Raw genomic sequence first — 11,971 nt, 5'->3', positions numbered from 1 at the left:
CTATCCATGTATAGAGTTACCTATTTTCAAATTGATTACTTTCTTCCTTCCTTTGGAAGATTCCTACATTTTTTTGTATCAAGATGGAGTAGTAGAAAGCCAAAAACTTTCTTTCCAAAAAAAAAACAATAATATGTTTCGAATATTCTTTTTAATGTTCAGTCGTTACAGACAAGTTTTGGTGAGGTTACTGTATATTTGACTACTAGAACATCTTGAGAAGAAGAATGCCAGAAATATTTATGGTATCTGACATTTGGAGAAGAGAACTAAATTCATAACCTCCCAATAACCACTGTTGCCAGTCATCATCATTTAAGGAGTGGTAACACTATACATTAAAAATAAATATAGTTTGAAACACTAGAAAACACGCTTTTAAAGAACATCGAACTAAAAAGTTGAAAATATTTTTTTAAATAAGCTTAAAAAAATAAAGAACGAAAAATACACGATTTTTTCACAATAATACTAACATTATTCGTTTGTTATTGTTTTGAGCTCAATAAAAAATATTTTTAACTTTTTAGTTCGATGTTCTTTGAAAGCGTGTTTTTTAGTTTCTTAAACTATATTTATTTTTCATTTTTTAGTTTCATTTGCTATAAAAGCGTGTTCTTTACTCTTTTTGAACTATATTTATTTTATCTAAACTTTGGGATCAAAGTATATTGTTTAGAAATATGACCATTGATATTTTCCGATTCCGGAAAGGGAGCCTGAAATTCACCTACCAAACCAAAAGAAGGCAGCAGGCGCACAAAGGAGGGCGCGCGTGTTGTTAAAAAAATACTTTTGTCAAATGAGAAATATATGTAAAGTGAGTTCAAATTATGTCAAGGAAGTTACGTAAAACGCCATCCTCCCGCGAATAGATCTAGCAATGATGTCGATATATCAAGGAGGTCACGTAAAGCGCTATCTGCCAGCGAATATATCAAGCAATAATGTCAATAATTCTGTCAAATACAGATCCCGAGCTTGAGAGTTACAAACAAACAAACATACATACAGGTGAAGCTAATGAAAACGCGATAATGATAAAGAAAGAAGAATATATTACATGAAGATTATTAGCTGTAGTTATTGAAAATGAAAAATATCACAGAAATTATGTGATTTCATCTGATGAAAAATTATGTCCAATGTAGAATCTTCATATCAGAACAAAAGAAAGAAATTAATTTTAACTTAATGATTTAAATCAAATTTTTCATTCAAACACAGCTCGATTGAGAAATGGAAGCCATCTCATAAAACAAGATCCTTGCGGTAGTATCCATATACAGGGCTATTCAAATTCGTTTCTATACATGGAGATCTCGTAAACGATAAGAGATGTCAGTTGAATTATGGCAAAGTTGCGTATTTTAGAGACCTATTCATTGATGTGAAGGAATTGAATATAGCTCTTTTGATTCTGAAGATATACAGGAAAAACAAAAAAAATCCCAAATAATTTTTTTTGTCTATATCTTCTTAATTCGCAAACATATTCAAAATCTGTCCACATTTTGCTATTGGCACTTGATGTGGGCTCTCATAATATATCAATCAATCTTTTATACAGGGTGTCATCTGACTTGGGCTACCGTCATCTTTGAATTTTTAAAATACGGACCTGTATTTTTTGTTGTAGTTTTTGGATCGTAGACGTTCACTTCATACTGATAAATCAAATTCAATTTTATATTTTGGGAATTTTCGGTAATATTCGATTATAATTGTGTGAATTATTCCCTTTTAAATTACGGCCCTAGAAATTGGTTGACTGAGTTGAATAAAAACATAGTAGCAACTTTCACGTCTCCTTATCTACCGTAGAGTTTTTCGAGAGTTTTTTTTTCATTTTTAGGTAGCTATTCATATTTTTTCCATTGCGTTTTCTACAATTAACTTCGAATAAGAAAACCTTTATGATTATCTGAAACATATCTACAACAAAAATATATAATATGTGTTTTGATGAGCAGAAAAAAAATGATAGCAATAATAACATCCGAAACGAACACTATAATTATAATGAAAATTGAAATGAAGTTAGTAATTTATATACACAAAAAAATTAATTGTGCAATAAATGTTCGAATTGGAGTCCTTCCATTTCGAGACAAATAATGGGACAATAAGATGGTCTGCAAGATCACCAGATCTTACTATGTTGGACTATTTTCTATGGGGGACATTGAAAAATAGGATTTACACTGGCAGAGAGATAGAAAATGTGGAAGACTCGAGATTAGGGATTTTGAATTATTTCGCAACAATGCAGCAAATAAGTGTATTAAGGGCAATAAATAATATGAAAAACTGAGTTTAAAAAATTTCGTAATGGAAGGACTTCAATTCGAACATTTATTGCGTCAATAATTTTTTTGGGTACCTACCAAAATAAATCACTTCATTTTAATTTTCAATACAATTATAGTGTTCGTTTCGGATGTTATTATTGCTATAATTTCTTTTTCTGCTTATTAAAACGTATATAATATATTTTTGATGTAGATATGTTTCAAATAATCATAAAAGGTCTTCTTATTCGAAGTTAATTGTAATTGTACCGAAACATCCCGAAATATAAAATTGAATTGAATTTCTCAGATGACACCCTATATAAAATATTCATGGATATATTCTGAGAGCCCACATCAAGTGACAGTAGCAAAATGTGGACAGATTTTCAATATGTCTCCAAATAAAGAAGATAAAGAAGATATAGGCAAAAAAATAATTTGGGATTTTTTGGTTTGAACAGAAGCGAATCGTGTTTTTATAGCTCAGAAAAGAATCAGTGCCATCGATATCCCACTAGATCAGGCAATTTAATTAAAATAGGACTTCAACCTATGAAAAGTCGAAGCAAGACTCTTCAATTGTCTACCTACGACTCTCAAAACTTTTTTCGATATCAAAAAGTGGAAGATTTCTATAAAAGTGACCGTACATATTGTGTGTATTATCTAAATATATTTTAATGAATATTGTATATAATAATTGTTTTTCACTTGATGTAACTTCGTTATATTTTATTCTGTATATTGTTGTTTTAGTATACCTTGTATATGACGTTTCCTACACCATAATTGTATGATCTTGAAGAAATAATCAGTATTATATTATTATCTATCAAATTCCAAACAATTACTCGAAAACTTCTGGGGCCCTATTCTTGATTGATTTGTCATTATCAACGTATACACAGGTGATGCCACAACGATTGATTCCTGAAAAATTGGTATTTTTGAAACATGCAGTTTGATAGTTACTCACAGAACGAGTAGAATGAGGCTGACATTTTGATCTGTGCGATTGATACCTGTACTTTTTCCCCATAGGTTCGACAATAATTGACTACACTGTCCAGTTGAACCCAATTTCATTCCACAACTGCACTGCCAATACAACACAAAAACTTAAAATGAACTCAAGATTGATACTCAAATATCTATCGCCTTATTAGATCACTTCGTACGGCACTTTTAAACAGTCAGGTATCCTTTGCCTGTTGGTAGTGCTTATATATCCCAATGGAAGTCTTTGTAAGCCGATAGAAATATTTTCGAAACGACGCGGCACCTTGATCGAGAAGAACTTAGCACCAATATGCTGCAGACCTAATAAAATTTCCTCATAAGACAAAGAACAAATACCAATTCAGCTAATGAAATGGGACTAAATCAATCGAAAGTCTGTACGTGACCTAAATCTGTTACTTTATAACAACAATTCAAAGCCTAATTCCTGAAACATTTCGATATAAAAAGTTTTCGAATAACATCATTTTTTTTTTGGGGGAGAAGAAATTTTTTGGCTTTCTACTACTCCATCTTGAGGGAATCTTCCAAAAAAAGGAAGATATCAATTAGTCACTTCTAAAAATATTCCCCTTTCAATTCAAAAACATTATTCGAACCTCTACAGAAATTTTTGTTCCGTTATTGTTTTTTTATGATAGAGAAAAAAAACATTTGGTGAAAAAATGCTATCATTCTTTCAGAAGTGGCAGATGAGTTGTTGTCAACTTTTTCGAAAATGAATTCATTTTATTAGTTCAGATGATATCCAAGTGAATAATTCAGTTTATCGAAGTTATATGTTTCAACAAAATCCTTCCTTATGTACATTCTAATATATTCAGCCATTTGTGTAGTTTCGAGAAAGATAACTTTCCATTTCCCGTGTTTCTCATATATCTCGATCCACCAAAGAGATAATGAAAAAAGTGAATCAGGGTATTTTATATGGTTCATCAATTGAAATCAAATTTATTCTCTGCGAATTTTCGATGACATCCGCCGTAAACTCAATTTTGGAACAGTCTTGATGAAGTCCCGCCGAAATAAATTTATGTACCGATTGTGTATTCAATCAGTTTCCTTGAGAATGAAGAAAATGAATCAATTTTCGCTCGAAGAAATTCTTAGATGGCCGGAAAGCTCTTACCAAGATTTGTTCATTTTCCAGAAAATCATTCGGTTGAGGAATATTTGGTTATGCTCGTAATTGAAACGGCAAAAAGATGAATGTTTTCTTCAGAAACTAAACATTTCACAAGATTAAGTGTTACTCTTCTCGAATAAAAAGTCAGAAAAAATATAGCTTGTCATTTTTCGGGAAGTTCCACTACTGAGATTTTCATTAGTCTCATCAAAGATATTGAAATCACCGATGAATTATATGAAATTCATTTATCTCTTATCCTATCGCATATTCTATATTATATGTTTACTATAGAAGTGTTTGCTTATTCCCTAAAAACTATCCGGCTAACAGAAACAAGTTCATAGGATTCGATGACATTTCTCCCAAATGGATGACCAGCTATCTCACAGACCGATCACAGAGGGTCAAACTGGATGATTACTCATGGTCATCTCTGAAAGAAACAATCTAAGGTGTACCGCAGGGAAGTATTTTACGACCCTTGATGTTTTCAGTGTTTATTTTTGATTACCCCACTTCTTATCACGTTGTCAATTACATCTATACTGAGATAATATACAGTTATATTTGTCTTTTCATAACACTGATACAGAGAGTTGCGTGGACAATATAAACGCAGATTTGCACAAAACATTCCTATACTCGGAGAATCGTGGACTGAAAATCAATCCAAATAAAACTTTGGTCTTATGCACTTAGTGTAACTTTAGGCTCACTCTCGATAATGCAGACATTGACTGAGTAGAAAGTGGTAGAGAATTTGGCGTAACCATAGATAGTTCTTTGTCTTTCATTGAACATGAGACAAATAATTTTCAAAGTATCATTCTTCCAAACCGCTATATAAATTCAAGTATCAGTTATCAGAAGAAATGAAAAGCTCTTATTTACCCCCATATCAAGTATTGTTATTCGATGTATTACAATTTATTGCCGCAATATAACAAGCAGAAGTTACAACGTATACAAAAAGCTTGCAAGCGATTCATATGCTGTGTACCATATGGTGAACATTTCACACCATTTTTGTGAAGGAGCTGAATGTGGGGTACTGAGCCCAATATTTTTTTGTTCAAGTTGCTTCAAATTAAAACACCTAGTTATTTATATAGTTTATTAAGCAGGCATTGTGATATACATATGTTCAATTTGAGAATTGACTCATTCAACATACCTAGGCACCGTACTTCTAAATTTCAAGGATGTATTTCTTATATAGCCCCTTCTTATCTCAATTTTAAATCAAAATATTCATCAAATTACGAAAGAAATAAAATCCCAGATGCTTACTGCTCAGTGCTAATTTAATATGCAATGTATGGTAGTGTAATGCAATTTTTAAATTGACCAACATAATGTTAATAATATAAGGAGTTATTAGCAACTATGTGATTCATTATTTTTTTCCTCTTCTCTATCATTGTTATGATAGTAAATAAATATTTTTATAATTATTTTCTCAAACTGTAAAATTTTGGAAGATAGCCTTTGGTAAGCCTTTTTCCTTTTATGTATAAATGTATATTTCATGCATTATAAACAATATTATTATTGTTATCATTATATATGATGATTTATTGTGATTCGTCTAGGGTTCCTCACAAAATATATTATTGCGAATATTTCCCGTTATCTAAAAGTATAACTCACTCAACCTAATTGGTGGTTACAAACAGATCGTTTTTGGACTTTTCACTGATTGAAAAAGCAGGCCAGATCATATCATCATTGGATTTGAGAAGCCGAAAATACATTTTTGGTTATCTGAGCCAGAAAAACATCTGTCCATCTTGCTGGATAGCCAGCGAAGGGTATATACTCGCACATGAATAGTACAATACAATTTGACAGAAGCAAGTCAAAAAAGTTATTGAATTGATAGAACGTATGTTGAAATCGATTACATTCTACAATCATAGTTTATATTTGTATATGGAGGTGGACAAATATTTTCACAAAATGAGGTAAAGGTAAAATACATAGTACATTTCAATTGGTACGAGCTATACTCAATGCGTCATTTTATATCGAGATTCATATCATTGGGATAGTATTTCCTATTAACAAATGGAGTGCACTCCAGTGGGCAGTTCATTGAGTTTTATAATGACGAAGTTCCAAATATCCAATATCCTGGACTGGACTAACTATCTAAAAAAGTTATAAAGAACCGATTAGTACTATACTTCTGGAAGTTCAATATTATTGCTGTGAGGCAATATGGTTTCAGAGAAAATCTTAGTTTCCAGGACGCCATAGACCATTTGACAGCTTCAGTCTGAAACTGTTGATCATAAGCATGCCTGCCGAGAGTCTTCATCGATCTTACGAAGGTGTCTAAAACTGTGAGTCATAAGCTCCTGCTAGATCGGCTTGAGCACCTGGGCATTAGGGAGAGTTTTCTAAATGGCCGGTCACAAAAAGTAAAACTGAATGGAATTCTTAGTGGGAAGAAAGTGTTACACGTGGTGTTCTACAAGGGACTGTAGTAGGACCAGTACTTTTTATAGTAGATATTAATTTATTTCGAATTTGGAAATTCAGCAGGAGCATTTTCCTCCTTTGCTGATGATACCATTATTTTGCATACTGAAAACTCTTGGGATGCAGTGAACTAAGGTGCAGAGGACTGAAAACCAGTTGTTTCAACTCTGATTCATTAACAGTTAATGTTGAAAAAACTGTAGTTATACCTTCCACATCATACGTAAATTATCTGCCAATCTATAAACAGTTGATTAATATGTTTAATTATGATATATTCACTTCTTAATATGACTGATTGACAAGTGAATATATCATTCAAAATATCTTGGAATTTATTCAGATCCGTTTTTGTGTTGGAATGTTAACATAGCAGAATTGAAAAAAAAATAAGATCATTCCTATATGAATTTTATCATTGTAGATACTATACTATGCACTCTACTATGCACTGGTGTTAGGAAAAATATTTTTTGTCAGTTAGATGTACTTGAAAAAATCTACTGAAAATAATTTCCTTTCGTCCACCCGTTCCTCTTTCCATGCTTTATTCGATGAGTTGAAAGTACTAGATGAAAATATTACTTTTCACTCATTAGAACGAACAATATCTCAAAATAATAAATCACCGACAACACACTAGATCTCTTACTGCGCTTGAATCGCTTAAGGTCAGTATTCTTATAAAAAATAGATGGAGCCCAAAAAAAAGAGAATATTCACTTAGCTATCACTAAAGTTGTATAGTCGTCTTCCGTTGCCTTTAAAATCAATAACTGTGGAGTTTATATTCAAGAAAATGTTTCTCTATTCATAATATCAGGGACCCAACTTGAAAAATTCAAAGTCTCATATAATTTTTAATGTTATCTGTTTATTCAAGCCTTAGTTGTTGTGGAATTGGCCGCGGTGGTGGTGCGCCCGACTCACGATCGGAAGACCGTGGGTTCGATTCCTGCCTCGACCAGATATTTTTCTCGAGAGACTTCATCTGGTTGAAGCTGGAATGATTCTGCAACCGTGTTAGGAATCACACGTTAAAAGATAAGACCCCGTTAGCCTTTAGCTCGCACAAGTTTCTCAACTTCTGATAGTTGTCGTTCGTATGGAGGCGACAGCTGATGAACGTAAAAACATATTTTAAACAATTTTTTTTGGGTTTGAAGGCTCTACCAATGTTGTGAGTTGACATAATTTATCCGTCAGTGTATTTCACAGCAGATAGACCAGAACATGCATTTATACTTACGTATGCCGCAGTAGTTACCGAGTGTGAATTGCACTATATATTCACATATACATCATTTTGCCATAGACAGTCTCTGAAGATTAATTGGATTTCATATCGCAAATTGTGTATCACATGTGAAAACTGTTTTATTTAGGTGAAAAACTGTAGTATTGCATTTTTGCAATAAATTATCTTCATTATTATTCTTTCTTCTTCTGGAAGCCCTTTCCCACAAACCTTTGACTTTTTTTGGGGAGCTCTATCCCAAAAACCTCTGAATTTTTTGTTCTAAAAAAATTACGTTTCGATTGAAATGAAACTCTTATAGCTAGAATGTATATGTCTACGAGCTATCATCATTACAAGAGCAAACTTACCTCTTCTGGTGACATAAAGTCTTTACGTTATGAAAGAAATAAATGAAGTAATTCAAAATGAAGATGAGTGTCTTTACTTGAAACTACAAAGTTTACCAGAAGCTCAATTGTTTTTCATATAACGATTTTTCATAAAGAAAAATACTTCTTCATACATCAAGTTGTGTATCGTTTCACTGTATAATATATGTTCAATTTCATTACGAATGTTCAGAGTGATAACTTCTTGAGAAAAATTTTTTTTTTGTTGGACTTTCTTTCCAGTTAGTATTTGAAATAACCTCCTGTGCATAACTACATATTCTTTGTCGATAGTCTTTATTGTTGTTGATTACTTTCTTCCTTTTTTTCGAAAGTTTTCCACATTTTGTTTTATGATAGTGGCGAAGTAAAAGGTCGAAAAGCTTTTTTCCATCACAAGAAGTTTCATCTCTGCCAAATTGTTAAATTCAAACAAAATCTCTCTACAGGCATAAAAAAGCTTACAGTTAAGTGGATAATTTCTTGATCACGTTCAAATTCAGCGTAGGTAGAAGTACAGAAGTAGTCATTGTGTGTCAGATAGAGTAGACGAATTCATATTCCTAGACACTTTGGGTACGTAAATTTCATTAGATATTTAGATATTTTTGATACCACTGGTTATTTCCAGTGGTATCAATCTTCTGTATTACTGCAACATCTTTTCTATCAAAACGAATGTATTCGTCTGCAAAATTTACATTATCGAATGAGAATATTCATGGCTTGATTGAATCACATGTTTGCTCAATAAACAATATTCCCATTTCAGTGTTTTCCATTAGGAACATGCACTTCCTGAAGCGCTACAATTTACTGAATTAACTGTCACTGTTTTATTGACCCTCATCTTGAACACGAACATCTTTTTCTATTTAAAGATTTGGATGAAGTAGGACGATTTGGATTACATACAGAATAACAGGCAGTTCAAGAATGTATCCTTTTATTGATCGACAACGTTATCAAGTCACAAGAATTGTGTTTCACGACAGTTTTTTGCTGCGAACTGGTTTATTTTGCAAAAAAAACCCAAGAGACATTTTTTGTTCAGAATGAAACAGACTATCGGAAATAAATTTTTAAATGGTAAACAAATGATGAGACAAAAAGTTACATTGGAAATAAATTTTAGGGGTTACGTTTTCCACCCTCACAACCATGGGGTAAACCAACTAAATTACTGGCTAAGTGTCTTTTTGGTAGTACAAAACGTCTGGTTAATTTCAATATTGTGACTTCTTCAGTGCTTGTGAAAAAAATTGTTATACAAATTTTATATACCCCCTTTAAGGGGCTGTATCTTAACAAAGGATGCTCCAATGAAGTTTCTTTATACAAAAGATCCTATCTTTTTTTCGATGAGGAATCACCTCCTCAAATGTTTTACACTTATTCAGTTACACCTTGTATAGCAGTTGCAGAAAACATAATTCGTGAACTTAAAAAAACAAACAATAAAAGGAAGTGAATCCAGGACAGAGATATCAACCTATGCTACTGTATAAGAGAAAGTCTATGCTATTGAATTGTGATTGGAGATATCGGTAGAGTCAATCGAATCTGATACACAAGTCAATAGAAATATTATCTGAAAGTCAAGCGACGTTGGCAGCACTTGACTCCTACAGAACATCGTCTAAATTGGTAGCGAATTGACAAAAACCACTCTCACCAATAGGAAGACCAAACAAATTTTCTATGGTCTGGATTCCTGGCCATACTGGCCTGGAAGGCAATGAGGCTGGTGACTCCCTTGCGAAGGAGGGTGCTGAAAGCAGCTTCATCAGACCAGACCTGTCATTGGCATCGCTTTAGGCTTTGCCAAACGAACATTAAACATCTGGTTATCAAGAAGATTTATCGACTTTTCGCAAAATCTTCCAGGATTATGTCTCTGTAAAGCATTCATGCACCCCTCGAAGCATGAAACCAAACAGTTTTTGGACTGCAGTAGAAATTTACTACGATATCTAACAGGCCTTCTCACAGATCTCTGTCTGCAGAGCCGTTAGGTTAGCTTTAGGTAAGTCCAAAGTGTCCATTCACCTCAACCTGCAAGGGTTTATTGTGGCTCACACCTACTCACACTCGACCAAATGAACCTAACTTTCTAACGAAACCAACTAGTTCAGATTGGTCAAATGGTCAGGTCAAATGGTAAGAGTACGGCTCTGCCGAACTCTAAAAACTTGTTTCGGTTTCCAAACAGAGGCGACACACAGTGTCTTCCGACAGTCCGAATCTCTGCATATGATGATTCAAATGACAGTTACCTGTAAGAAGACCTGTTAGATATCATAGTTCATCCATACTGTAGTCGAACAACTGTTTAGTATCAAGCTTCGAAGGATGAAGGAATGTCTTGGAATGAGCCAGAAGTCTATGAATCTTTTTGTCATCTAGGTGTTCAATGTTTGTTTGGCAAAGCCTATAGCAACGCCAATGACAGGTTCTGGTCCGATGAACCTGCTTCCAGCACCCTTCTTGGCAGTGGAATCAGTAGCCTCATTGCCTTCAGGCCAGTATGGCCAGGAACTGTTAGGTTTTCCTATTGAGGAGAGTCGATTTTGACAATTTGCTACCAGTTTAGACGTTGCTCAGTAGCTCAGAGCTTTCAACGCCGCTTAACCGCCCGAGAATATTTTTATTGACTTGTGTATGAGGTTGGATTCTTCCAATCTCTCCGCACATAATTCAATAGCGTAAATTTCCGCTTTTAATACAGTCGCAGAGCCTTACTCTCACCATCTGATCTGAAATACCACTCACCATACATATTAATCGGCTTCGTTAAACAGTTGGGTTTATTTGGTCGATTGTGAATAGGTGTGACCCTGAATTAACCCTTGCGGGCTGCGGTGGAGGTCGAATAGACCCACTCATTTTTGACCTAACCTTACCTAACCTATATCTGAAATAAAATGCACATCCAAATATGAGGGGATTGTTTGAAAATTATAATTTTTTTTACTTGATATTCCATTTTCTGGAAGAGTAGTCAAAGATAGTTAAATTATGGTACTACAGAAAATACACATCAAAATAAAACTCATATTCAAAATCATATCAAGAGTCATATTATGGTAAAATTTTTAAAAAATATTGCTTTTTTTGTTGGTGATTCACATTATGTTTGAATATTTGAGAGTTTCCTATGTGTCATACTGAAATAAACATAAAAATAAAATAAGGTTGGCCTTATATCTGAGACAGAAGTAGATCTTTCGACAATAATGTCATTTGATAATTGATATTTTATAGAAGTAGTTGAGAAAATATACATATAGAAAATGTAAAACTTTGAAGAACCTACAATGATAGTATTCTTATTTGTTGACAATTCACACTACGTAGCAATTGTCAAATATCCTAATTCTATTATCATAAGAAAATAGGACACTTCAGATTTAAT

At 33.2% G+C, this 11,971-nt stretch overlaps 1 protein-coding gene across 1 annotated transcript in view; it reads left to right on the top strand.

The window, feature by feature from the left end:
* LOC111502440 (uncharacterized) overlaps positions 1 to 11,971 on the top strand; it is a 188,159-nt gene that overhangs the window by 861 nt on the left and 175,327 nt on the right. The gene's annotated exons all lie outside the window — the stretch shown is intronic.

This window comes from Leptinotarsa decemlineata, unplaced genomic scaffold (assembly GCF_025532065.1).
Source record: "Leptinotarsa decemlineata unplaced genomic scaffold, Ldec_3_MD MMD2_tig00026282_RagTag_RagTag, whole genome shotgun sequence".
Classification (NCBI taxonomy): domain Eukaryota; kingdom Metazoa; phylum Arthropoda; class Insecta; order Coleoptera; family Chrysomelidae; genus Leptinotarsa; species Leptinotarsa decemlineata.
This window is presented reverse-complemented; position numbering and strand designations above follow the sequence as displayed.